The following is a 26,062-nucleotide window of genomic DNA, read 5'->3' on the forward strand; positions in this document are numbered from 1 at the left end:
GGCATTGTCTGCACCCCCGCGGGGTTTCCCTAGACAGTCAGCAGCTACCAAGTTGGCTTTGTTTGCCTTTTGTTTGGATTTTTTTTTTTTTAAATCTCACGTTTCAAGAAATCTTAACATCTTACATTCCTCCCTTTTCTGTTTCTTTCACATGGATTTTGACCACAAGGGCTAACTTTAAGTCAGGGTTTCCCTCAAGTTAACCAAATCCACACCAACGTTAGAGCTTTTGGCTTTTGTCTCCAGAGGGTTTCTGACCTTTCATCCAACGTTTCTTCCACTTTCTCCCTTAGCTTGGGGCCTTTGAGTATCTGTGGTAGCCAGGAGTCTAGTACAGACCCCCACTGTCCTCAGTACCCTTGGAGGTTTCTCCTCCGTTCTTAGATCAGTCATTGTTCAGCTACTGACAGCGAGAGAGGTTTTATTGTTTGAAGCAGTGATTCTCAACCTTCCTAATGATGCGACCCTTTAATACGGTTCCTCATGTCGTGACGATTCCCAACCATAAAGATATTATGTCTTATAACTGTCATTTTGCTACTGTTATGAATCACAATGTAAATACATTTGTTTTCAGACAGTCTTAGGTGACCCCAGTGAAAGGGTCATTTGACCCCTAAAGGGGTTGCGATCCACAGGTGAGAACTACTGGCTTACAGAGAAGACAGAGGTGGGTGCTATATACCCTTGGAACTGGGAAGCTTCTGAGGGTGACAAATTGTAACCTAGGTAACCTCATTCTCATCCTGGGACCACTGGGTGAGGTACCCGGACCAGCTCTCCCACTAGGTTATTTTTCCAGGAGCTGCTTTGACTCCGTTGTCAATTATGAATGGGCCAGAGTTTCTTGCGCTATGTGCTAGTGACCTACTGGGGCCTTTGTCACAAATCTTGTCAATAGTTCCTCAACATCTCAACGGTTCTTCAGTCTGAAATGTTTAAGATCTGGACACTGACAAGGATGCTCTGTGAGATTTCTCTCCTTGGCTTAGATCAAGGAGACTTTGCTCTAACTTTGAGTTTTTCCTCACAGGGCTTTCCCCTGTGCCTGTGTGCCTATAATCACCTTTTATTGACCCCAGACACATTTTGATTTTGGCTAATATGGACCCCACCCTTTGTAAGGGATGAGGATGTTTTAGACGAGGTCTGAGGCTGCACTTACAGGTGCTGGGGTTCAGGTTTGAGGGGACATTGTTCAATCCATTGGGAGAATCTATTATACAGTAGAAAAAGGTGGATGTGGCTTTCTTCATCCCCAACTCCTTACCAGGCACCTCAGATGTCTCCATCACTCAAGAAAGCGTCTACTGCATACCTATGTTGCTATGGCAATGTATGACTACCTCAAGCAAGAGCCAGGCTGAGGAGAGAGGCATGCTGCTCTCACAGCTCTGGCTACAAGTTCTCCCTTAAAAGTCTACAGAGGCTAAGTCTCAATGGGCACAGTTATTATGTAGCTGTTGACTGTGAAAGGTTTTATTGTTCAAAGCAGTGCTTCTCAACCTTCCTGATGCTGTGACTCTGTAATACTGTTGCTCATGTTGTGGTGACCCCCAACCATAAAGGTTCCTAACTGTAATTTTGCTACCATTATGAATCATAATGTAAATATCTGTGCTCTCTGACGGATGTTCTGTAGTCCAGCTCTGAGCTAGGTAGGATTGGACATCACTAGGGAAGGTTTCAGCAGGTAAGACTCTTGTAAATGTATAATATGAGTAAGTGATCTACACTAGCAGCAAGTGATGTATGATAGTTCAAGCCAGGAAAGAGGGCAATGAGAAATCCAAGAACTTCTTTTGTTTTGCCTCTTTGATAGCACCACTTGCTCCTAAGGTCCTGATGGATGGTGTGAGCTTGTTTTTCCCACTAAGAGCCATACATCCAAGGCAGTGGCCTGCAGGAGTTTTATGTCCCAAGTTTCTTGAAAGAACAGAATGTTGACCTTGCTCCACCATGACATTGGGTTCTATGAGAAATTAATATCTTAAAGTAGTAGGGGAGTGTCCAATGTTCAAGAGTCCCTGTACCTCCAAGTCAGGGCCCCAGTAGGTTGTGGTATCTGTACTTATTCCAGCCCTGAGGTCCCAGCTCTGTCTGCAGCTCAGCCTCACTGTTCTGCAGACCAACCTTAGTCCTTCAGTTCCACACACATGGTTGGCTGATGAGTCTGCTCTGTTGAAAACCCGAGCCACACCCACGAGCATAGACATGATGTGCTTCGTGGGACACAGCTCATGGGAGCACCTCTTACACTCCCTGTAACCTGTGTAGGAGGACCTAGGGTGAGTCCTGGTGTCTATCATGGTATCAGCTGTCAGATTGTTAGTGGTACATCACACACATATGAGAAGCCAGAGGGTGTGTACCAGGAAGTATAGCATGGGCCAAGGTAAAGTGGATGGATTAGAAGTGGAGTCCAGGGGCTGGGGATTTAGCTCAGTGGTAGAGCGCTTACCTAGGAAGCGCAAGGCCCTGGGTTCGGTCCCCAGCTCCGAAAAAAAGAAACAAAAAAAAAAAAAAAGAAGTGGAGTCCAGAGGATGCCCTATGCATCTGCCTGTCACTCACCTCCGGGAGCTGGGTCAGTCTAGGGCCTGGGATTTCAGGATGCTGACTTCCCTGTGTACTGTGGAGGCAGCCTCTCTCTCCTTACTTCTTACCATCATGTCTCGCTGTAGTTATTTGTATCTTATGCTTAGTCCTCTGCCATGATGGGTAAGTCCCCCCTTAAGTTTGTGGAAATGACAAACACATCACTGACTATACATTGGGGCACATTGATGGAGCTCAGATATTTGCAGAGACAATTTGAAAAAAGGAAGCTCTTATTCAGCAAAGTCCTTCCAAAGCACTGGCAGCACGTCCCAGGATAGTAGACATGTGGCTATTCTCCAGTGGTTATTTAATTTTCTACCTTGTATTTAAAAAAAATTAGGTGGGGGTCTTAGTGCCACCATTCTGGAAGATGAGCTCAATGAACTACTCAGTGGACAGTGCGTGGTGGTTTCTATCAGCCAGCCTAGCCCTGGGGACAGAGCACGAGATTCTTCTGCAGGATTGAGTTTCAGGACAGCCAGCAGTACACAGCCAGATTCATCTCAAGCGAAAACAAGAAATAAGAAAAGTGAAAGAAAGAAAAGAGGAAAAAAGAAAGGAAGGAAGGATGAATGAAAGAAAGAAGAAAAAGCTAACAGATTCCATGCACTAGATAAATGTCAGTTATACCAACTGTCTGGTTGAATTGGCTGCTGGGTCATTTCTAAAACAAGGATACCCTTCATCCATATTCCAAATGGTCAGCCTGTGTTCATGACACTCTGGTGGGGTTCTTTTCCTTACATTCTTGTTTATATTAGTTTGAACATAGAGGGCACAGTTCCCAGAACTGTGTTCATATGGTTCGGAGGGTCATCTTTTGCACACCTAACAAAGATGATTACAGTGTCAAGGGCCCACATCTGCAAAGGCTGAAATAGAAAGGTTACAGGTCATCATTAGCAAGGGTTGGGATAGCAAGGTTAGGGACTTCTATCTGCAAGGGTTGGGTCAGCAAGGTTAGGGGTCAGCATATACAAGCGCTGAGCAAGCATGCACCCAGCACTGTCTGCTGGAGCTAACACCCAGAGCATCCTTGGATCAGTCATGGGCATCATTCCTTCTCCCACACTCTGATGGTTCCTCCTCTTTCTCTTTCGGCAATGTATGGAAACATCTTTTCATGTCCTGTTCTCAACTGCCATCGACCAACTCTCACCATCTCCCGTTGCTCGCCTCGTTAGCAAAAGACCTAAAGACAGAAAAGAAAATTATATATTGAGATCTTTGCTGTGTGGAGACCATTAAAAAGTAAACAGGCCAATTTCACAACGAGCAAGACGATTTTAAAAACAGTGCAAAAAAATCCTATAAAACACACGGAGGTTTGCCAGACGAAGAGAGCAGAAAGATATAACCCTCTCTGCACATCCAGACTTTCATTCCCCAAGGACGTTGCATATTATGCAAGTGTAGATATCTGTGGTAGTTTACTATCATTTCAAAGGTCCAGGTCTCATCCTCCAGGCATTTGCCTCCTCTTTGTTCTCTCAGAAATGGCTCTCTCCATGGCTGAGTCAGCTCCTGTAAGGTAGTTGCTGACAATGAAGGCCATGAATTGCACCCAGGACATGCTTTTGGAAACACCTGAGCCCGTGACGTCAGTTCTGTTGCCAACCCCTGAGCTTTCCTGAGCTCAGAACACTCCTATCGAGGTAGACATCCCTGCTGTGGTTCTCCAGGAGGAAGTCCTGTTACCAGGAGCTGTCCAGGTGCTGAAGCTGGTGACGATCTCTTGACCCTGAGGTCCTCTATGTTAAAATATTGACAGGAGAACTGCACATGATGCCGTGCTGTTGACACCATGCAACCATTCATACTCTGACAAGAGAACAAAAGGTGGCAAAAAAGACATTGTGTCAAGTGTCAGGAACATGCTTTAAAATACAATTCAAACTTTTGGTTTGAAGCTTGCTATGGCTTTGCAGTGGAGCCTGAAGGGCTGCTTTGACTTCTCCCTGGTCCCTTCTGCTGTTTTGCCTTCCTACAGTCTACCTTTGCCTAGGAAGCTGTCCTCCGAGGACAATAAGGCTGCATTTTAAATAAAAGCCAGAAATTTAATACAAACTTAGCTGTGTTAAATATTAAGCAGTACACAGCATACATTAGAAAATGCTGCAAATCTGATTCTATTGTATAGAAATCAAGACATAATCATGTGCTTCTGCCTTTCTCAACTTTGATTGTGACATTTCCTTTTTTGTTTTGTTTTTTTTTTAATCCACTGTGATTTTAAATCTAGTCAACAACTCCACTCTGCGCTTTATAGAAATACTCAGAGATTTTAGGTTTCATTTTGTTAACATCTTTATGATGCACCCACCAAATGTAATTTTATAATAAAAGACTATAACCCATAGCTGTTTTAACAATTATAGTTTAATGTTTGTGTTTTAATTTGCAACCCACAAAAGAAGAGCTATTTTGCCATCTTATATTGTAGCGTAATCTCTCAGTTCGGGGAACCAGCAGAGAACAGCCTGTCCTTCCCTCAGCTTCTTCATGGCTCTTTTTCTACAGTTGAAGAACAATACTCAATCCAGGAGCTGACCACGAGTGTTACCTCTGATCTTGCTCAGATCGTGAAGTTTTCTGTTTTTCTTTGTGTGTGCCTGTGCATGTGTGTGTGTGTGCTCGTGTGCACGTGTACGTGAGTGAGTGTGTGTGAATGTGTATGTGAGAGTGCATGTGAATGAGTGTGAGTGTGTGTGTGTGTATGAGTGTGTGTGTCAGCTGTTGTCATACAGCAAGACAGGAGCCTGAGAAACATATTTTGAAAACATTGCTTCAGAGCTCATCACAAACCTATGATTGCCATTACAATATGGAACTGAATAACATGGGTGCACAGACATGTATGCATGCACACACACACACATACCCACACGTGCGTGCATGCGCGCACACACACACACGCACACACACATACCCACACGTGTGAGCACACACACACACACACAAACACAAACACACACACTGATATGAGAAATGGCAGCTGCATGTTCCTGCCACTATAGATGGAGCCCCTCCTATCGCTCCACCCTCCCTCCATGACAAACTATAATCCCACTGAAACCATGAGTCAAGATATACCATTCTTCCTTTAGTTCTTTCTGACATGTGCTTTGTACAGTCGTGGAGAAGGTAAATAATAGAAAGGGTGGATACCCTGTGGTGGTTGAATGAGAACAGGTCCTGTAGGCTTATATGTTTGAAAGTTTAGTCACAAGTAGCTTGGGGAGGATCAGAAGGTGTGACCATGTTGGAGAAGACAGGTCCCCGAGGGAAGGGTTTGAGGTTTCAAAAGCCCATGCCATGCTTAGTCTGTATCTGCTGTCTCTTGGCTGAAGATCAGGATGTAAAACTTTCAGTTATTTCTTCCCAAACGTGATGGTCAAGGAATAATACTCCAAAACTGTAAGCGAGGTCCCAATTAAATGCTTTTTGTTATAAGAAAAAAAATATGCATGTGGATTCCTTAGATTGACTCACGGTCAGTTGTCTGACTGTTCCAAAATGGCTGCCTCACAACAGAAAACCCAGGAATCCAATAGCTGTCTTGTTCATGAGGTTGGATGTCTCAGAGGGTCTTCAAGCTATACCAGAATCCTGAAGAAGTAGGCTATAATGCCAGTGAAGGAATGAACTGAACTTGCCAACAAGAGTGAGGGCAAGCAGGCAAAGAGAAACAACCTCCTTCTTCCCTGTCCATGACGACACCCAGAAAGTGTGGTCCAAGTTAAGGTGAGTCTTTCCACCTTGAATGATCCAATCAAGAAAAATTCCTCAATACCGAGCATCTTGGGTTGAATTCTAGGTAGTTAAGTTGACAGCCAAGAATGGTCATCACATTTTCTCAGTGATTTGCTGTTTGCAGAAAGATGCCCATGTTTAGAGATTTAAGAAACTCATAAACTGTTCCAGAGTGGTGTTTGATGATGCATTCCAACCTCTTTGCATCTTGTCAGTGGTAGAATTCTAACAGGAAACTATCACTGTCTAAGTCACAAATTCGGTTACTCTGATGGTTATGAAATTTCAGACTGCGTCTCTCACTTCAGTGGCGTTTTGGTGCAGCTGAGTTCTAATGGTACTGGTCTGCTCGTATGAGGCTGGACTTATGGGTGTGGTGCAGCTACTGTGATTTAACAATGCCATTCTTGTAGCTGTGGTATGCAGGGATGTACTCGCTTGAGTCTTACACTGGGGTTTCGCCTCTCTTTTTGAACTTTTACTATATTTCTAGAGGTCATGAAGAGTAATTTTCTTGAATAATAAGCGTTTCCATTTCATTGGTTTTCTCTAGCCCTTTCTTGTTTTAAATTTTGTTTAAGGACTTTTTATTTCTTCTCCTTGATCCAGTTTATTTTGACTTTGTGTTTTTAGATCTTGATGTTGGAACCTAAGTATCGATTCAAGACCTCTTTTGTCTTGCAGTGAAATAGGTATGCCTATGAATTTCTCTTTCAGCCTAAGTCTGCTGCGTCTCACACACTGCGACACGCGCATTCTCCATTTTGTTTGGTGTTGGGAGTGTGCACATGCCAGAATTCTACTTCCCAGTGGAGTCCTCCTTTTTTTTTTATCATAATGTAATAACACTCCTTTAAAAATGTTTATTTGCTTTATCTGATATTAGCATACCAACTACTGATTTTTAAAATTAAAATACTATTTGAATTATCTTAGTTAGATATCTCTATCATAAAACTGAAACTGTCCTTCCTCGACAGATATACATTCATTCACAGACATACACTTATGGATGTATAATACATGCATACAGATAAGCAACACATGTGCGTAGTCATAGATGCATGAAGACAGACACACACATGAAAGAACAAAGGACACAGGCCCCACACATCAAAACTACTTCATCTTTTTCCTTTTATACTCGATGAACAGCACTTAGATTTCCTATAGATTAGAGCCAGAATGAGCCATGTTTGAGAGCTTGGCTTACCTGCCACCTCTCTGTCCCTGTGTAATGGATGCATGTATGTTGACAGATTGTGCTGGAGTCTATTATTTTCATCTTCTCCTTGTGTCTTTGCCATTTTGGGTAGGCAAGCATTATATATTTACAACAAGCACCCCTGTCTTTGTACTTCCAACATGTGGCTACCAAGTCAGCATTTTGAAATGTTCATATCACCATGTGATTTTTAACCCCCCATGCCTTGATTTCTGCAGAAGGATAACTGCTCACCTGCACACTAGGGACCTTTCCATCGCAGTGCCCTGAGTCCACTCATGTCCAGGGATGCACTGTTCAATCTTGCTGAGAAACCCTGGTCCTGTAACCCACTCCTCTTTCCTTGTGCCCATCACTGTGAGACACTTTATTCCAGGATCCCAGTGAATGACTACTCCAAGCAGACTTGGTGCTTCAGAGTGACTAACTATGCTCTCTTATTGGATTTACTGTATGAAATCAGACCACTGTTGATGCTGCCATCTGCACTGGAAGGCATAGGGGGTCATCCAGAGAGCCACCAAGGCTGTTTGCTAAGCAGAGGGTAGGACTTGTTTATGACTAAAAACAGAATGTGGGGAATCTATGAGATCAGGTTCACTGAAAAATCCCCAATAACTCCTGAATGGTAAAACTCTACTTATTCAAAAGATTTGTGCTTTTGTTTATTTTTACTGAGCATACACATTTATCTTATCTATAAGACGTCCAAGAATGGACAAATCACATACATCAAGCTAATCCAACCAGAGTGGCCCTTCTCTGGATTTTGTGGTAAGTGTAGACACTGGGAAGCTTATATACTGTACCCATGTACTGAGGTAGATGGTCACTATACTGACAGTGAGGTTGCTGGTTTCAGCCATGTCTGTGTAGATCACTTCATGGAATCTAAACCACAGTCCCATGATACAGACATTCTCTCTCCACCGTGCAGCTGTATAAATCAAGCCTTTAAAACATTAAACGACTTGCTTAAGAGTGAGTGAAAATGACAGAAATAGTCCTCTTGTCAACGCATGGTTCCCAGAGGAAAAAATAGGAACTTAGGCATCAGAAGACAAGGCCAAGAGACATTCCCATGTCTGAGTCTTAACCCCTCCCCCCATGAAGTCTTTTGTTGTTCAATTTGACACAGGTAAAGCTAGAATAACTACTCAGGACAATGAGATTTCAGCTTTACTTTTCCTTTGGGGGTAAAGGTTTAATTTTCATGGCTAGTCAACAGCTTGAAAGTTGTCTTGGTTGAGTCCTGAGATGGGTTTTTACATGTAGAGGGCAAGTAAGTTTCTTAGTTTATTGACGAGAAGTCTCAAAACAATTCACTCTACTGCCTCATAGTGATAGCATCAGTCAAGAGAAGAGAAGAGAAGAGGGGAGGGGAGGGGAGGGGAAGGAAAAGGAGGGGAGAGAAGAGAAGAGGAGGGGATGGGAGGAGAGGAGAGGAGAGAACCAGCCAGAATCACAGAGGCCTGCTGGAAAAGCAGACAGGGATGGGAGTACATCCAAGGGCAGGCTGTGGTGCCCTACTGGGTGGCAGCTATGGATAAAGAGGACCCAAAGTCCTCCTTCACCCTGACAGCCTGAACCAAAGGGAAGACATGAAAACAGGATTTAGGGTCAAGGTGAGTGCAGATAAAACTGCTACTTTCTCTTTTGTACCTATCAGACAAGTGGCAGAAGGAATGGCACTGTTTTTTTACCAACTCAACAATGAATCATATGCCCAGCCACTTGCATTAACTCCGGGCAAGCACACATTGGAATGGTCACCCAATCTGGCTGTGACAGGGAACTTGCCGTGTCACCTTGACACTGAAGTATCTTATGGACAGGGCCTTGCACCCAGATGGGTTAATGAGGTGGGTTGGGAGAGGCAGCTGGCTGTGCTGATTTCTGTGAATGTCAGACTCTGACTGCCAAGAATGGAGCAGGTATGGGGTAGGGGGATGTTAGGGCAGGTGCAGGGGAAGGTTAGGGCAGGTGCAGGGGGATGGTAAGGAGTACATGTTAGCAGAGGATCCTTACCTTTGCCTGCAACAGCCCTGAGCACAGAAAACAAGTGAGAAAGACGGAATCCCGGTACACACTTCCGACAGCGCTGAGATCAGTGCAGAGCTGTGAGCTATGCAGAGAGAACTTTCTTCCCATTTACGCTTCCAGCAGTTTGCAGCAGACCCAAGCACTGAGCTTCCTGGCTCCAGAGTCTAAGGAGCAGAGTAAAGGATAGTAGTCAGTGATGGCCTGTGATCTGCATACCCCACCCTGTGTATTAGTTACCTGTTTGGTTGCTGTGAAAAATTAAGTGTAAACGGCATGTTATGAAAGGGTTAACTTTGGCTCACAGTTTCAAGGTGCAGTCCAGCTTAGTGAAAGAGAGACCCTGGTTACCTGTATTGGAAGTCAGGAAGCAGAGAGAGATGTCAGCAGGTGCTCAGCTTACTTTCATTTTCATTCATTCTAGAATCACAGCCTAGGGAATGGTGCCACCCACAGTTACAGTGGGGGTCCTCCCACCTCAGTTAACCTAATCTAGAAATTTCCTCATAGACAATGCCCCAAGTTTAGTGTTCCAGGTGATTCTCGGTCCTGTCAAGTAGATCACATATACTAACGATCACATCTTCACAAGAGAATGAAAATTTAAAGTTGGCAGATTAAGACTTAACTGCAAACTCTGAACTCACTGGTTATTTTACTTTTTAAATGATGTTCAGAAGCCAAAATGCCTCACTTTAGAAATGCACATAGTGTGCTTGGAGGGAGAACTCCAACAATCTCTTGAACGATGATATTATCAGGAAAGGGCATTTAGATCTGCACAGCTCTCTGTTGCAGGGAACAAGGCCCCTTGAAAGTTTTGTGTGTGTATCAGGCCTGTGTGTATGTATGTGTGCCCTATGGTTCTAGGTCAGGACTCGGGAACATGGTTAAGTGCAGAAATTGTGGCTGTGGGCTTAGCTCTTTCTCTTGAAGTCATACTGTACAGAATGCCCCTGTTCCCTTCATCCCAGAAGCACGCTTCTCTGGGAAAACCTGGAATGTGAAAACATCTTGGGCCCAGCAAAGAAGCTGGAGTGAGCTAGATGCTGTGCGTCTTTCTGTCAGCCACAGAGAAATTGACACCCTGGATTCCTCTGAAGGACACAGGAGGCAGTATGTTCTTTGACACCGCGGCAAGTAGGGTACCATCTTTCTTGAGGTTATGCTTAGAAACGGGTCAGTGGGCATTGCTCTCTCTTCCAATTACACTTCTAAGGAAGGGGTCCTGTCTGGAGAAAGGCTGGACTGGGAGGCCAGACAGAATAGGCGCTGCCGTTAGCTGCTTCTAATGTCCCATGGCCTGGAAGCCCGAGACACCTTTCCTTGTTTCTCAGTATCAGCTGTAGGTGTTCTCCGGCTTCAGGGGACAGCCTATGGTGGCTTCAGACCAGAACTTTTGGCTATGCTCAGTGCACTGCTGGTTCCTGCTGTGGTGTCCTGAGAGCTGAGCCTTGTCACCTCATTCTAGCTCTTTGTAGACTTGAGGTTATGCCTCCCAAGGATAGAAGGGATGGGTTTTTACATCTCCCTGGGTCATTGTCAGATCAGATAAGAAGTCATCACAAATGCCAAATATATTAGGTGGGTTTTTTTTTTTTTTGTCACTTTGCCAGGATGTCACCCCATGCTCACCTACCTCTGACAATGGTTAATTGTGGTGATTAAGAAGAGGGGGCCATATGATTGCTATCTGTCTCCTCACTGCCCTGAAACAAGTGCAAGGGACAGTGGCGATGGGTGAGCTCTTGGCTGGCTGCCATCTGAGGGTGACCCCCCGATCTCCTCATTAGCTACTGAGGTCTCCAGAGCACCGGCTCTTTAATCATTACCTGAGTCCCCGAGTCCATGTGTGAAGATAAACAAGGAGATGCCATAGAGGCTGGAGGTCGGATGGTGTGAGCTATGCCGTCACGGGGTGGGGTCCAGGCATGGGGTCACCGACAGGGCAAGCTTTTGTGGCAGGCCGCTTGCACAAGCAAATGCTTCAGTTGTTCTGTGCACGGCACCCACTGAGTTTTTGTTCTGTCCAGCAGCTGGAAGGCATTGCTACACCCAGTCCCTTTCTTTCCCTTCAGTGCAGGGAGCAGATGCTGACCTGATTCAGGGCCTCCTCGGAGACGGGAAGGCTTAAGTTCCTCCAGGAAGGACACCCCACCCTGTGGGACCAGGTACTTCCAACCACACCTTCTCTGTCCTGTAGCTGGGAGCCCAGGGGTTCCGCCTCTCTGCCACCTTCCAATTTGCTGCAGACAGTCTCAGGAAGCTGATGGCCGCATCACCCGGTGCCAGTGTAAATGAGCCCCATTCATTTCCTGCCGCTGGCATATGGCATGTCATTGTCCTTGGTCACCGAGGCAGAAGTGATGCAATTTGTTGGCATGTCTTGCCACGGCACAGAATACTGATCCCACTGAGCCCCAGAAAACAACAGAAGTCGAGAAAGGGCAGCCAAAACCGTCAAGGCTTCATCACAGAGGCACCCGGGGCTGGGAGATGGGAAATAAAGCCCGCACGTCTCCATGTCTTCATAGAAAGCAGAGCAAGGGATCCTGGGATGTGTTCCCTTCTTCCCTAACTGCAAAGATAACCCAAGTCACTGGTACTCCAAATCCTTCTGGGGACGCCATTTGGAACAGATGTTTCCTGACTTCTCAGTGTCTCCCCTCTTCCCTCAACTCATAGACACCCACACAGGTAAATGGTGAGCATCCTGGGTCATCCTGTGAGGGAGAGAAGCAAACTTCTGAAAGAATCCATCTATTGTTTGGAGAGCGAGGTCCAAATGGAAGGGAAGGTGTCACCTATAGGCTTTTATGGAGGTTACACCCTCCTCCAACTTGGGGCTTTTCAGAACAAACCATTGTGAGTGACTGCAGGAAGAAGTGCTTGCCTCTTGGAGCTCTGGATTCATAAGGTAGTGAGGGTGATGCAGTGCTTCCCATAGTAGGGCCCAGTGATGCACCCAGGGAACAGATCACGCTGGGCATGCTGCTGCTTTGTTGGGGAGTCACACTTACGGGGGGAAAAGCCCAGCACACCCTCCAGTGCCTCAGATGGAGAAGAGCTCAGCTCGTGCACATGGGCAATGAGGAGGGCAGAGCTGTGCCAATGGGGAGGGTAGAGCTGTGCTAGTGTCTGTGGCTGACTCAGGGCCATGGCCTTGCTGTAGAAAGCCGAACCGAGGAGGATGCCTGCCTCCTGGCAGAGCAGTCTGGCAAGACCCTGTGCTCATCAGTAATCCTTTCTCACTTCTGCCTCTGAGCTCTGTCTCCTCCCAGCTTAGATGTTCTCATATGCATAGCCCCGGTCGGTCCCTCATCACTTAGCACTAGTGTGCTCGGAGACTGGGAGCTTCGGGCTTCTTTTGTTGGATACACAGGATGGCTGCTCAGCGCTGGGATTGAGTATTATATGAAATGGGGGGGGGCATATAGCAGTGACAGTGGCATGAATCTCATGGTCTGGTAGATGACAGTTGGATCGGAGTCCAGAAGCCTCAGGCACAGCACAGAGTGGCAGGGTAGACTCACATCAGCTGCTCAACTTTGGGTTGAGCAGTGCCTTTAGGTTTGGGGACGATTCTCTTTGCCTTGATCAGTGTCACCGAGGATGGAGCTCCACGCAGAGAGGCACTTACTCAAGGCATCTTGATGGATTTACAGGATATTTTTGTCTCAGAAGGTTAAAAGACAGGGTAAATAAATTAATTTTTTTGTGTGTATGTGTGTTTAAAAATAATGACTATGGGACTAAAACACGGTGGCTTGCGTCCCAGGGAAAGTGAAAGCTTTCCTTATTAGAAGGCAAGGAAAGTATCTTCCTGTCACTGTCAGCCATGGTTAGCATTCCCCGTCTGCTAGATTGGATTAATTGTTTAGGAGGCATACCTTTGGGGATGCTTCTGACGTGGCTTCCAGAGATGTTTAACCAAGGAGGGAAGACCCACCCTGATGTTGAAGCACTAATGAACTGGGATCTTAAATCAAATAAGAAGAAAGTAAATTGAACACTGGCATTCCTTTCCCTGTGTTTCCTGGCTAATGGGAGACCAGTCGCCTCACAGGTCCTACCGTGATACCTTCCTTCCACGGCAGACTTTCCTCTCAAGCGGTGAGTCCAAATAAACCTTTCCTTGTCTTGCCTTTGTTGAGGTTACCTTAGCCATGGGATGAGTAACTAAAACACCACTTTAAATTTTCTCACTGTAGAAGGGGCAAAGCAACTCAAAAACAAAGATGAACTGAGGTGGGCGGCCTAGTGCAGTTTTAGAGAGGGGACCAGAACCTGTGGTATGAATATCCACAGAGCAAGACTGTGAAGTGTTCTGTAAGCTGGAAATACACTTGGATGATTGAGTCTTGGCTCCCCAAAACCCTAAAGTCTCCAAGGTAAGGAGACTCTGCTTTTAGTACAGAGGGATGGAGAAGCTTTCTTCTGCTTATCCCGCCACGTAACACTAGTCCTGAGCATCACACATTCGACATAAAGACCAAAGGGAAGGGCTTTCTCTCAGAGGTAGAGCATTCATCCAGCAAGCAAAGGATTATGGGTTGCATTTCATCACTGAAACCCAAACCAAACACCCCCCTCTTGGAAACCCTCCCTAACGTTCAGCCTTTCCAGTGAGAGGAGAAAGACTGCTCAGCACCATCCTGGCGTCACCTCAGCCTCCACATCCCAACATGAGGGTAAAGAAATGAGTTTTTTGAGGCACAAGCAGGCTCGAACACATCCCTCAAAGACCTGGTCATGACACTGAGGACCTACGAATGGATAGCCTTACAGGGGAGACTTAAGGGTAGTAACTTCTCTACACAAGTGAAACAACACGGATAAGTTAGAACTATCCCTGTAACGAGGTCAGAAAGTCCTTCCATCTTCCTCAGCCTCCATATCAGCTGTCATGAGGTACCTGGTCCTCCAGTGGGGATCTAAGGTCACTGGGGAGCTGGGACTGTGATCCTGATGGGCTGGTGTGAGCCTCTCTGCTGCTCCTGTCTTTCACCGTGGGTTCTGACCCTGGTGTACTCAGAAGGAGGCCTTTCAGCATGCTGGGGAGGAAGAAGGCACCAGACAGTATCAGGGTAGGCAGCGGCCATAGAACCCTCCCCATGGATCTGTGAGGCTGGGTGGTAATACCGGACATTCCACCTTAACTGGCTCCTCCACTTCCCCGACTGAGCAAAGTCAAAGAAGCCCGACTAAAACAAAACATTTAAGATCCAGAATTGTAGTAAGTGTATGATTCCATGAGAAGCTCTTTGTCATGCTAAGGACCGAGAGTCCTCAAACTGGGTGGATAAATGGAAAGAACCCCAGGATGACAGAGCTGTTTGATCATCTTGGAACCTGTGACACACCTTACATCGTGTCCCCGTGAGCGTGGTGAGACAGATACCCCAACAGATATAGAAGAGCAGGTTGGGGAGAATGGGGGTGAGGGCTGGGCACAGCTATAGAGACAGAGGCATGGTTGAGGAGACCGTGCCGATGGACTTCATGTGAGTATTGTGACCTCTCCCAACTCCTGCTGATGAACGTGGCTGTCGTGGCTCTCCCTGAAATGTCACTTCTAGGCTCATGCTTGAATGATTATCGTTGGGTACGTGGTGCATACGTAGGTCTCTATATATTCAGTTGTTAGTTCTGTACCATCAGGGAGCTAAACACTGGCAGGATCTTGGCGTCATTATTTCTATGGTCCATCACCAGCCTCATATTTTGTAAATATTCATTCTCCCTCACCTGCCTGAGGCAATCTAGAATTGTATCTGATTGGCTGTACTAAGGAGCTGACAGCCAATAGCAGAGCAGAGAGAGGGATGCTGGGAGAAGAACCAGACAGATGCAAGGGATTCCACCAGAGGACACAGGTGAATGGATGGACCAGGGCTGAGGCATAGAGATAGAGCTGGCCACATGGTGGAATGTGGTGCCAGGATTAGTCGGGTTAGAGTAGCTGGGAGATGGCCCTCATTGAAAGGCCTGTCTTAGACTTTTACTGCTGTGTACAGACACCATGCCAAGGCAACATTTAATCGGGGCTGGCTTACAGGTTCAGAGGTTCAGTCCATTTTCATCAAGGTGGGAGCATGGCAGCATCCAGGCAGGCATGGTGCAGGAGGAGCTGAGAGTTCTACATCTTCATTTGAAGGCGGCTAGGAGAAAACTGACTTCCAAGTGTTTGGGAGGAGGGTCTCATTGACCATACCCACAGTGTTACACTTCCTCTAACAAGGTCACATCTACTCAAACAAGGCCACACCTATTCCAACAAACCCATACCTACTCCAACAAGGCCACACCTACTCCAATAAGGCTACACCCACTCCAACAAGGACACACCTATTCCAACAAGGACACACCTACTCCAACAAGAACACACCTATTCCAACAAAGCCACACCCACTCCAACAAGGACACACCTATTCCAACAAGGACACACCTACTCCAACAAGGACACACCTATTCCAACAAAGCCACACCCACTCCAACAAGGACACACCTACTCCAATAAGGCTACACCCATTCCAACAAGGACACACCTATTCCAACAAGGACACACCTACTCCAACAAGGACACACCTATTCCAACAAAGCCACACCCACTCCAACAAGGACACACCTACTCCAATAAGGCTACACCCATTCCAACAAGGACACACCTATTCCCACAAGGCCTAAGCTTTAAATATTAGGAAGTCTCTGTGTTACTGTTTATATGGCTGGCTGCTCTGAGCCCCACTATAGATTATCCCCCAACTGTGGTGCTATATTAAAGATGTGGGGCTTTTATGAGATAGGATTTGGCTAACAGGCCTGGATCCTTTTAGTGGGCCTTCAAAGATTCTTTATATTGTTTCTTCTGGTCCGAAGCTCTCTGATTCTTGATCCACCATGATGGCAAAACTTCGGTCACAAGCTCCCATCATCTGGAATTTTACTCTTCCTCCTGCCCTAGGATGGACTGAAATCCTCTGATTTGACTCTGATTGGGAGTCAAAATAAACCTTTTCTTCTTGACAATGAATGGATCAAGAGAATTTATGCTAAGAAGTGGGGTTGCGGCTGGATAGGCATGACCGGGTGATTATTCGGCTTTGGGCTTGGAAGGAGCTTGCAATGTGGTCTAGAGACCTCGACTGCTCTAAGCAGAATTTAGCATCCGGTGGGCATTCAGGCCTGATAGAAAGTCAGACGGTAAGGAATGTACTCATAAAGTTTCAGAAGAAACTAAAACCTCCATTAAGAATAGGACTAGAGGCCATCTGTGTTAGATTCTGCAAAATATCTGGCTACGTTTGCCCGTTTTTTAAACATTGGAGAGGAGCTAAATTTAAAAGTAATGGACTAACTTACTTGAATGAGGAAATTTCAAATATCTGAATACACAGGCTGTGGAGTGGTTATTATTTGCTGTTTCTAGTCAGATTATATACTAAGAGTTTAAAGGGCAAAAAAGGAGAGAATGGCAAATAGTGTTTGGAAGGAAAGGGGGGTGATCTCATGTAAAGTTGCTATGAACTTCTGAGCTTTGCGTGAGGGCAACAGGAACAGCTTCAGAGTTTGAGTGAAATATGGAAACGTAGCAGTTAAAGTTGAGTCCATGGTCAACAGAGCTCCAGGGGCTCACAGCTCAAATAGGACTGTCTTGGGAAGTATTTTTTCTATATTCAACCACCTTAGAACTTGATGGCCACTGCAGCCATGGTTAAAGGGGCCTGGCCACCATGAGCTTGTAGCAGAACGTGGCATTATTTGGCAGGGGCTTTTTTTTTTTTAAGATATGCAGAATGCAAAGGATTTGAAGGCTATGGAAGTTAGCACCAAGGTAACAGAGAAAAGCTTGTGAGCTTAGGCAATTGGAGTCTATGTGGAGGAGCCCTGACAGAGAGATTGGTAAAGCTTTAACAGTAAAGCCTAGGTAACTACAGAATGCTGGGGATGTCCAGAACACAAGGAAAGCCACACTCATTGAGTGAAGTTGGCCTGAGGTAGAGTTCATGTATACAAGAGGCAGCAGGGACCCAGAGGTTGAGCTATATAAGCCCCTGGAGTTTACCTCATGCCACCATCAGCCACACATGGAGCTGTAGGACCTACTGTGTGTCCTGCTGGGTTTTGTTCTTGCTTTGGTCCAGTCTTTTCTTGCTATTTTCTCATTTCCTTCATTCAAAGGGGGAATGTTCAGTCTGTGCCTTTGTCTACTCAGAGCACGCAACTTGCTTTTTGGATTTATGGACACTCAGAGCTGTTTCCTTGAGTCTCAGAAGGGACTTGGTACTTTGGGCCCTTGAACATTTATGAGACTGTGAAGCTACCGTGACAGTCTAGGGGGATGACTGCATTTTCACTGCAGCAAGACCATGAGCCTTCTGGAGTTAAAAACTGAAAGTTTGTCTTGAATGTCAAATGTCTCCCAGAGTCCTCTGCTCTGAGGGCTTGTTTCTTAGCTTAGGAATTATTTTAAAGGCCATAAGGCCTTTAGAGGTGAGGTTTAAAGACAGAAATAAGTCCCCAAGCGTGGGGTTTTGAAGGATCTATACATCCTGATTCTGGTATAGTATTCTCTGGGGTTTTTTTGTATGCCATGATGGGCAACTCTGAAACAGTGATTCCCAAATAAATGTTTCTTCTATCAACTTGTGTCCATCAGACATTTTGGTATAGTAATGAGTGAAGTTCCTGATACAGCTATCAACACTTTTGTAAGACATGATTGGGAAGAAGCAGGGTAAGGGTACTGGGGTCAGTGTATTACTCCTGAGACTGTAAGGCAAAACCTTTTGCTCTTGACCATGGATCCCTGGGGCCAGTATGTAATCACTCTGCCAATGTGAACAACCCTTTTCCTTGAGAATCTCTCCATAGCATTTCTGCAAACTTCAAACACCACTTAGGAGAGAAGGCACTTCTAAACACTTTCCTTCCCATCAAAGAATCAAATGCAGGGGTGGGGGTTTGACCTTAACAGCACTGGGGATGTGGAACCTAAAGAGGCCACCTTCTGTAGCCAGGCAGGGACCCCATTGAAGTGATAGGGACACCAACCCAATCACAGAACTTTCAACTCCCCAAATTAATCCCATTTTTAAGAAATGCAGGGACTGAGGGAATGGCCAATCAATAAGCAGCCCAACTTGAGGCCCATTCCATGGGTAAGCCCCAATCCCTGACTCTATTAATGATACCCCGTTAAGCTTGCAGACAGGAGCCTAGCATGGCTGTCCTCTGACAGGCTCCATCCAGCAGCCTACTCAGACAGATGGACCACATACTTCCCCAAGGAGTTCTATTCAAGAGCCTGGAGTTCATAGCTTTCTGTTTCCCTCATGGCCTGTCTGTGGCTAAGTTCCCTCCTCTCCAGTGGACACAGTGCAGAAAGATACTTTCCAGTAAGACCTGCCCCTCATGAAAACCAGGTGTGTTCTAGCCACGAGGACCTAGAACACCTTTGTGGCATTCTGGAAGATCCCATGTCGTTCACAGCAACAGATGAGACACCCATATGTAGGTGCCTACTACCTGTCCTGCTGGTATGAGTCTATCTCTAGGCTCCACATTCTAAGTCCACACATTTCGCCACCTCTCATGGGCACTCTCTTCCTGGTCCATAAAGCTGAAGTATTGGGTAACTTGGTCTAATTCTATCTGGAAGCTTCTCTGGGGATGGCTGCAGCCTCATTTAGAAATATCTGCACTTGGGGACTATTGTCTCATCCTTCTTCAGAATTAATGATGCTTTGGTTCGTGTAGAGATTTCCATGAGTGGCCCCCAAAGGTCTCTGTCTCTGATTCTGAGAGAGAAGGCGTTTGACTATTTTACCTTCCACCCTTTATGTTCTCTTCAGATCTGGAAACTAACAATGAGCTGTTTGGTGCTAGGGCAGTAGGAGGGTGCGGCTCTCTGCTTCTGGGTCCTGGGCTTCTCCTCACAGACCTCAGTGATAGGACCAGAATCTAAGTGAGCATTGACACCTTTGCTGACCCATGCTCCATAGCCAAGAACCCTCCCATCCGGCCCTTCCCGGATTACATAGGGGCCACCTCTATCTTGCTGGGGTGAGGAGGACAGAGAGGATGGGAGCCCACAAACGAACACATGAGCACAGGGAATGCTATGTAAACAGCTCAGCAAACAAAGTGGTTTCAAGGGGGCTGTGTCTCAGTAGAAGATGTCCCTCCCACAGGAGTTAACTGTGCTCAAACACAAGAGGTTCCCACCTCTGTATGCTTCCTCCAGCCCTCCCAAGCTTCTGCTCCTACCCCATCCAGGTAGATGCATGCAGACAGATGGACACTCAGAACGTTATAAAAGCACAGCAATGAGTTGGGGAGACAGAGATTGGCTAGTTTAGGATGTCAGAGGCACACACACACACACACACACACACACACACACACACACACGCACAGACTGAACTCAGGACAGAGATATTACCCAAAGACACTTTGCTCAGGTAAACTTGGCTCAAACTATTTACCTATTCATAGTAGCAAATAAATTCACTGTACATTCTCTACCATGTCAATGGAAGAATTTTAACCAGCAGTAACAATTAGGAAAGATACATGGTCACAGGAAGCTAATTTAAAACTTCAGGAGAAGATGAACGGAGGGAATGAGTAGGACATGAGTAAGCAGTGTTGCTGTTTATCAATGCACAATACAACTGAGACCCCGATGACCTTAATACAAGGAATAAAGACATGGCAAAGATTCATAGGGACAGAGTAAGAGGCAGAAAAACAGGGCATGGCCAGTAAGGCAGCCAGCACATAAGCCAGGGTGCTTTGGATTGTGTGTGTGTGTTTGTGTGTGTGTGTGTGCATGTGTGCATGTGTGCACATGTATGTGTATGTGTGTGTATGCATGCATGTGTGTACATGTGTGTAGATATGTAGTACATGCCTGTGTGCACATGTGTGTGAATGTGTGCATATGCATGTGTGCTTGCATATGTAAGTGCATGCATGTTTGTGTGTGTGCATGCGTATGAATGTATAAGTATGTGTGTGTACATGAGTGAATGCACGTGCACATATGTGCATGTGTGTGCCTGAATGTGTGCACGAACATGTGTGCACGAACATGTGTGCATGTGTATACACATTTGTGGGTGTGCATGTGCATGTATGCATGTATCTGTACATGTTTGTGCTCTTGCATATGTGTTTAATTGTGTGTATGTGCACATGTGTGCATGTGTGTGTATGTGCATGTGGAGGTGTACTCGTACATACATGCATGTGTGGAGGCAATGGTGGTAGGTGTCCTCCTCTAGTGTGCTCCATTTTATTCCCTTGAGAGGTCTCTCCCTCTGTCATAGAACCTAGATCTCACTGTTGTTTGCTTTTACTTTTTTCTCTGTTGCTTATTTGGCCAAGCTGACAGGCTGCAAGCCCCAGCAATCCTTCTGCCTCCTTATAGGAGTGTTCACAGCCCATGCCCTGCTTTGTGTGTCACTGCTATGGATCAGAACTCAGGTCTTTTACCCACAGAGCCTTGCTCCCAGTCCCTTTCATTTCAGATTGTAAAATCATCATTTGAACTGTTTCTCAAACATGTACCATGGCCTGTGCCTGCCTATGAAGTGTTTCTCATTGATAACTGTGCAAAGGGATTTTCTGGACATCGAGGGTATGTTCCAGCTGGATGCTGTGGATGGCTCTGGAGCCTGGAGAACCCCCAGGGGCAGCTAGTGCATGTATCCCTCATGACCACTAGGACAAGATTTGTGCTTATTCCAAATGCTGTCACCCCTGGAGAGACTTCAGACAGTTACAGAACTTACAAACATTTGTTGTTGGAAGTCATGGTGTCATGTCCTTGCTATGGGAGTGCCAGTGCCAGACAGGACTGATCTTACACAAAGTCTTGATCCACTTGTCCACAAGGTCTTAGGCCAAAGGTGTAAAAGAGGGTACCATAGTCACACAGAAACTGAGGGAGCATTCCGTAGGCCACCCACTGGTGGTGAGGGCAGGCCACACTTTCAAGTTAAAGTAGAGTTGGAAGCGAGCAAGGGCTAGGAGGCTAAGATCTGAGTGCTCTCCATGAAGATCAAAAGGACTGTAATCATTGCTGCCCAGTACCACTTGTATGTGGAATTAGGTATATACTCGCTCCTTCAAAATAGCCCCACAGGTGGGAACTTGCCATAGAGTCTGGGAACCGGATGAGGACTCAAGGAGTTACAGTCCATGCTGGACACCTGTGACCAAAGACAAGCTCTTTCAAGGCTGGATGCAAGGTTTGGAGCTTTACTCACAATGAGAATAAGCCTGAGGATGCACCATGGCTTCTGATAAGAGTACCAGGGTTACTGTCCCTTCCACAGGCCTCTGTAGAAGTGGGGTTTCATATGTTAAGTAGGTTTAGGTACCTGTGCAACCACCTGCGGTGGATTCAAGATGTGCTGTGTCATCACTGATTCATGGGTTTGCCCGAGACTTTCCGTGCCAGCTTACCACTCCTTTGTCACAGCCGAGGAAAGAAAGCTGGAAGGCCTGTGTGTGGCATAGAGACCACAGGTGGGGTGGGAGCGCCCTGCCCTTAGCACTGAGTTCAGGTGGACTGCTGGTCATTTCATGCCTGTCTATCTGGTGAGAAGGTGATTTCTGGGAAATGAACGCCCAGTACACGGAGAAGCATATGTCCCGCAGAGCCTTGTGAACCTTTTTTTCAGGAAGTCAACATTTAAATGAAGGCATGTGGGAGCAGAATTGAGATGGGCATAGAGCTTTCTCACTAGAGGGCCAGAGGTTCATACTGCCAAGAAGCTTGACTTACAGTCCCCAAGTCGGAATCCCTGCCTCCACAATAGGGTTCTGGACACCATAAAGATAAAGTATCCGGATAGACCAATTGTTTGCATCTCAATCCCGGTTGGTATGCCTTGTGTGCTGGGAGGACTAACAGGGACACCCAGCTAAGCCTACATCCATGAAGCCAACAACAGAGCATCACTGTGACACGGAGAATTAATATGTTTCCAGAGAGAGTTGTCTAGGCTGTGTGCACAGTTGGAAAGGAGGTTGGCTCAGTAACATCAGTGACATCACCAGTAACATCAGTGACATCACCAGTAACATCAGTGACATCACCGACTGACTTACCTTAGTCTGGTTTTGGTACAACATGGGTTTTGAGGCCCTGTGCTATCAGGCAGACATGAGGACATGCAATCTACCCATTGCTGTGGAGAAGTCCTGTCTACATAGGCACTTCCCTAGACTGGGGCAGAGGCTGTCTGCTAGAGTGCTGTGGTTGTTCAGATCATCCCGGGAATGGCTAGTTGGTTTTCTTCTCTTTGCTGGGAGTGTAAGAAGCATGACTGCTACCCTGAACACAGGAGCCCCAAATGTTTCTATACCCAGGCAGCTAATCCACTCCTGGCCAGCCTTTCCATTCCAGGACTTCCTAATCAATTCTGATTGCTGGGCCATATGGATTGCTGTGGCCACCCAGGTCTGTGGGTGAGGAGCTGAGATGACAGGATCAACTCTCCCCAAAGTTCATCTATTGTGCTCCTATAGACAGAGTGTGAGATGAGCCAATTTAGGTTAAAATATCTCAAACAAATCCTCACTGCTCCTGACGTTCAAGATTGATTTCTTTTCCAGAGAAAATGATTACTTTTCTTGGAGTCTTTCCAAGCCTTGGACTACTGAACTCAGACAGCTCGGAATGCAGAGACAGGGACCACTGTGACACAGCAGCCAGAGCCCCAAGGTTGTCATAGGTACTGTCTCCTCACTGACTGGTGCACTTCACAATTGCATGACAAGAGATGACTATGGTCATATTTTTTTCCAGGATGCAGGACTCAGAAAGCTCTTTGTATATAGAGGAGAGAAAGCTGCCTTCATGAAAGACAACTTCCTTATGGGTTTTTCCTCTGTTCCACATGGTCTCACGGCCCTTCCTACCTTGGATCTCCATGTATCACTTGTTCACATTCCCTCTACAGTGTCATAGTGGATGAGTTCTACATGACGATCTATTTAGGAACCTTCAAATGAAACCCAACTGTTTCATCAAACAGGAATCCAGAGGTCAGCATTTTAAACATCTGACTGAAACGGGTGTCTCAGGGGAAAGAAATGGTCCTATGGGGCTCCAATCCATCAGATGATGCCTTAAGAATCAAGATGGAGGGTCTTGGAGAAGATAGTTTATCTTCTAGACTGCAGCATAGCGTCTCCAAGTGCTAGGCTGGCCCCTGTCCAGGGCCACAGCCCCCTGAAACTTCAGGCTGACATTACCTGCTCTATAGAATAGTTATCCCGAGATCTGGTGACCACATGGGAAATGTTTTATAGAATTGGTCTCTTTCTCTTTGTTTCATTTTTCTTTCTTTTCTGGTTTTTGCCTGGAGACATTGGGCTGTTGTGGAATTTCTTTCTACAACATCATATCACCCCCAGTGGTCCCTCAGCCTGTCTCAGGGGACCACAGATGCAGTGGCAGGGAACAGTCAGTGCATGTCTGAGATGAGAAGAACTAATTAGGTAGCTGAGGACAGAGCCCCCTTTCTGCAGATAGTGACCAGTAAATGATGATGTGTAGGTATTTTGTCCCCCATGGAATCATTCCATTTAGACATAGGCAGTGAACAAAATGCACTGGACTAGTAACCTACTGAAATGTGATAAATAAGGCCTTTCCCCGAGTGAGTGCTGACAACTGCTGGCAAGGAGGCTCTCCCACCAGCCTAGCGTGCCTGCAAGGCCTATAGGAGGGTCACAAGATGTGGCATTGGTCTATCCCCAAGCCAGGGTGGGGTTAGGAGTGAAGCAGCCACCTTTGAGTCCTCTGTGCTCCTCTAAGCAATCCTTCACCAGTATTTCTATAAACAATCCCAGTAAAATATGCTGGATCTCTCACTAGACAGTTGGGACGGTTTCACTTTTGTTCACATCTCCTCAGGAGAAATCACAGCACAGCACACACTGTGTGGCCATCAATCTATGTGGATCAAACAGTACCACAGTACACACTCTGGGCATGAATTTATGCAGACCCAAACATATGGACAATAGGTGACCTGGAGCCACCCAAAGGAGATCAAGGTGGCTGATTACTGTGTGTTATCTCTCCATGACCCCTTCTCTGTATAAAGGTATTTCCCAACTCCCAACTCTCTTTCTGAACCCCCCCCCCCAGGCTTGTCCGGATGATTAAGTCTGCCTTGATGTTCTGTGAGCAGCTCTCCTGGACACAGTGAGAGCTCAGTTGATGCAGTTAAGATTAGATGGGAATCTTGGAATGGCAGATTCGGTGACTTGACTTACACAGTGACCCACCCTGAGGATGTACCTGCTCCTGGCTATGGAAGGACTTTGAGGACCAGGGTAGGAAAGAAGGTTCCTAAGAGGCATTGAAGATACAAAGAGTGATCTGTGACATTAGCTTTCTCTTACAATTCTGTAGTCACCAGCCATAGTTAGACCTTGAGGAATCAGCTTCTCCAGGTATTCTAGATTGACAGGCCATGACCTTGGTGACTTAAGGGGGACACCATCAGACATTTTTCAGGTAATTCCTCAATTTCAGTCGACATGGTGTTTTCTCACAGCACTGGGCATTAGGTTTAGGAGGAAGTCACCAGGGAAAGGCAATATTCTCTTTACACTTTCTATCAAGGTCCAGCTGGTCAATCCAAAGCACCCCCACCTCAGACCCCCTTTGAGACTGGCACCTCTATCATCCTCCCGATGGTGAGACAACACGTGCATAACTTGCAGTTCTACTTACTTGGTGCTCTAGGCAGTAACTTCATCCCAGTCATTTGGTCATTCATATCAGTGTTTATTTGACACCTGTATTTATAATCCAATGCTACTGTAGTTTTTGCTGAAAGCTTTCTACTTTGTTCCTTGGAAGCTTTTGGTTGTCTCCTGCATTTAGAGGTGTGTTGTGTAGCCCTGCAAGGCCTGTCCCAACCTCTGGAGCACCTGGGATTATGAGCGTCCTCAACCACGCCCAGAAAACAAAGTTTTAAAATCAAGTGAATAAATCCCAGACAGTTTGCTCTCTAGGTAACAGGAAAAACTACAGTGAGCATGATAAGAATCTGCTAAGCCTTGTGCAAGCCTTCCTGCCCCCTCGCACTCCTACCAACCTGAGCATTCTGTTGGTCTAAGTCCTTACCAGCATTTTGCTGCAGGTGGTTTGAATCTGAGGCGTTGTAATAGTTGTGGAGGGATGCATCTTGCTTGTTTTACAGCTCTCTACTGATTAAGTCACTTTAAACATCTCTTATGCATGCTTCGTTGGCATTTGTAAAAGTTTGGTGAAGTATTCTGCTCAATTTTTGGACTAATTTTTAAATTGTACTATTTGTTTTTTATTGTTGAATTTTAGGAGTGTTTCTTTTTATATTTTGGATACAGGTCTTATTAGCAAAGCATTTTTACAAATATTTTCTGTCGAGATT

The 26,062-nt window shown here is 46.0% G+C and overlaps 1 long non-coding RNA gene across 8 annotated transcripts; it reads right to left on the reverse strand.

Annotated features, from left to right (window-relative positions):
• Window positions 1-400: 400 nt before the first annotated feature.
• On the reverse strand, window positions 401-23,294 carry LOC102548287 (uncharacterized). Of its 8 annotated transcripts, none has more exons than XR_005496223.2 (4): window positions 22,414-23,294; window positions 9,858-9,968; window positions 9,606-9,784; window positions 1,897-3,791 (listed from the first exon to the last, which is right to left on the reverse strand). It is a non-coding gene; the product is annotated as an uncharacterized LOC102548287 (long non-coding RNA). The 8 variants fall into 8 exon arrangements; XR_597075.4 differs by having other exon boundaries at window positions 22,007-23,294; XR_001842161.3 differs by having other exon boundaries at window positions 11,450-23,294.
• Window positions 23,295-26,062: the final 2,768 nt, after the last annotated feature.

This window comes from Rattus norvegicus, chromosome 18 (assembly GCF_036323735.1).
Source record: "Rattus norvegicus strain BN/NHsdMcwi chromosome 18, GRCr8, whole genome shotgun sequence".
In the NCBI taxonomy this organism is placed as follows: domain Eukaryota; kingdom Metazoa; phylum Chordata; class Mammalia; order Rodentia; family Muridae; genus Rattus; species Rattus norvegicus.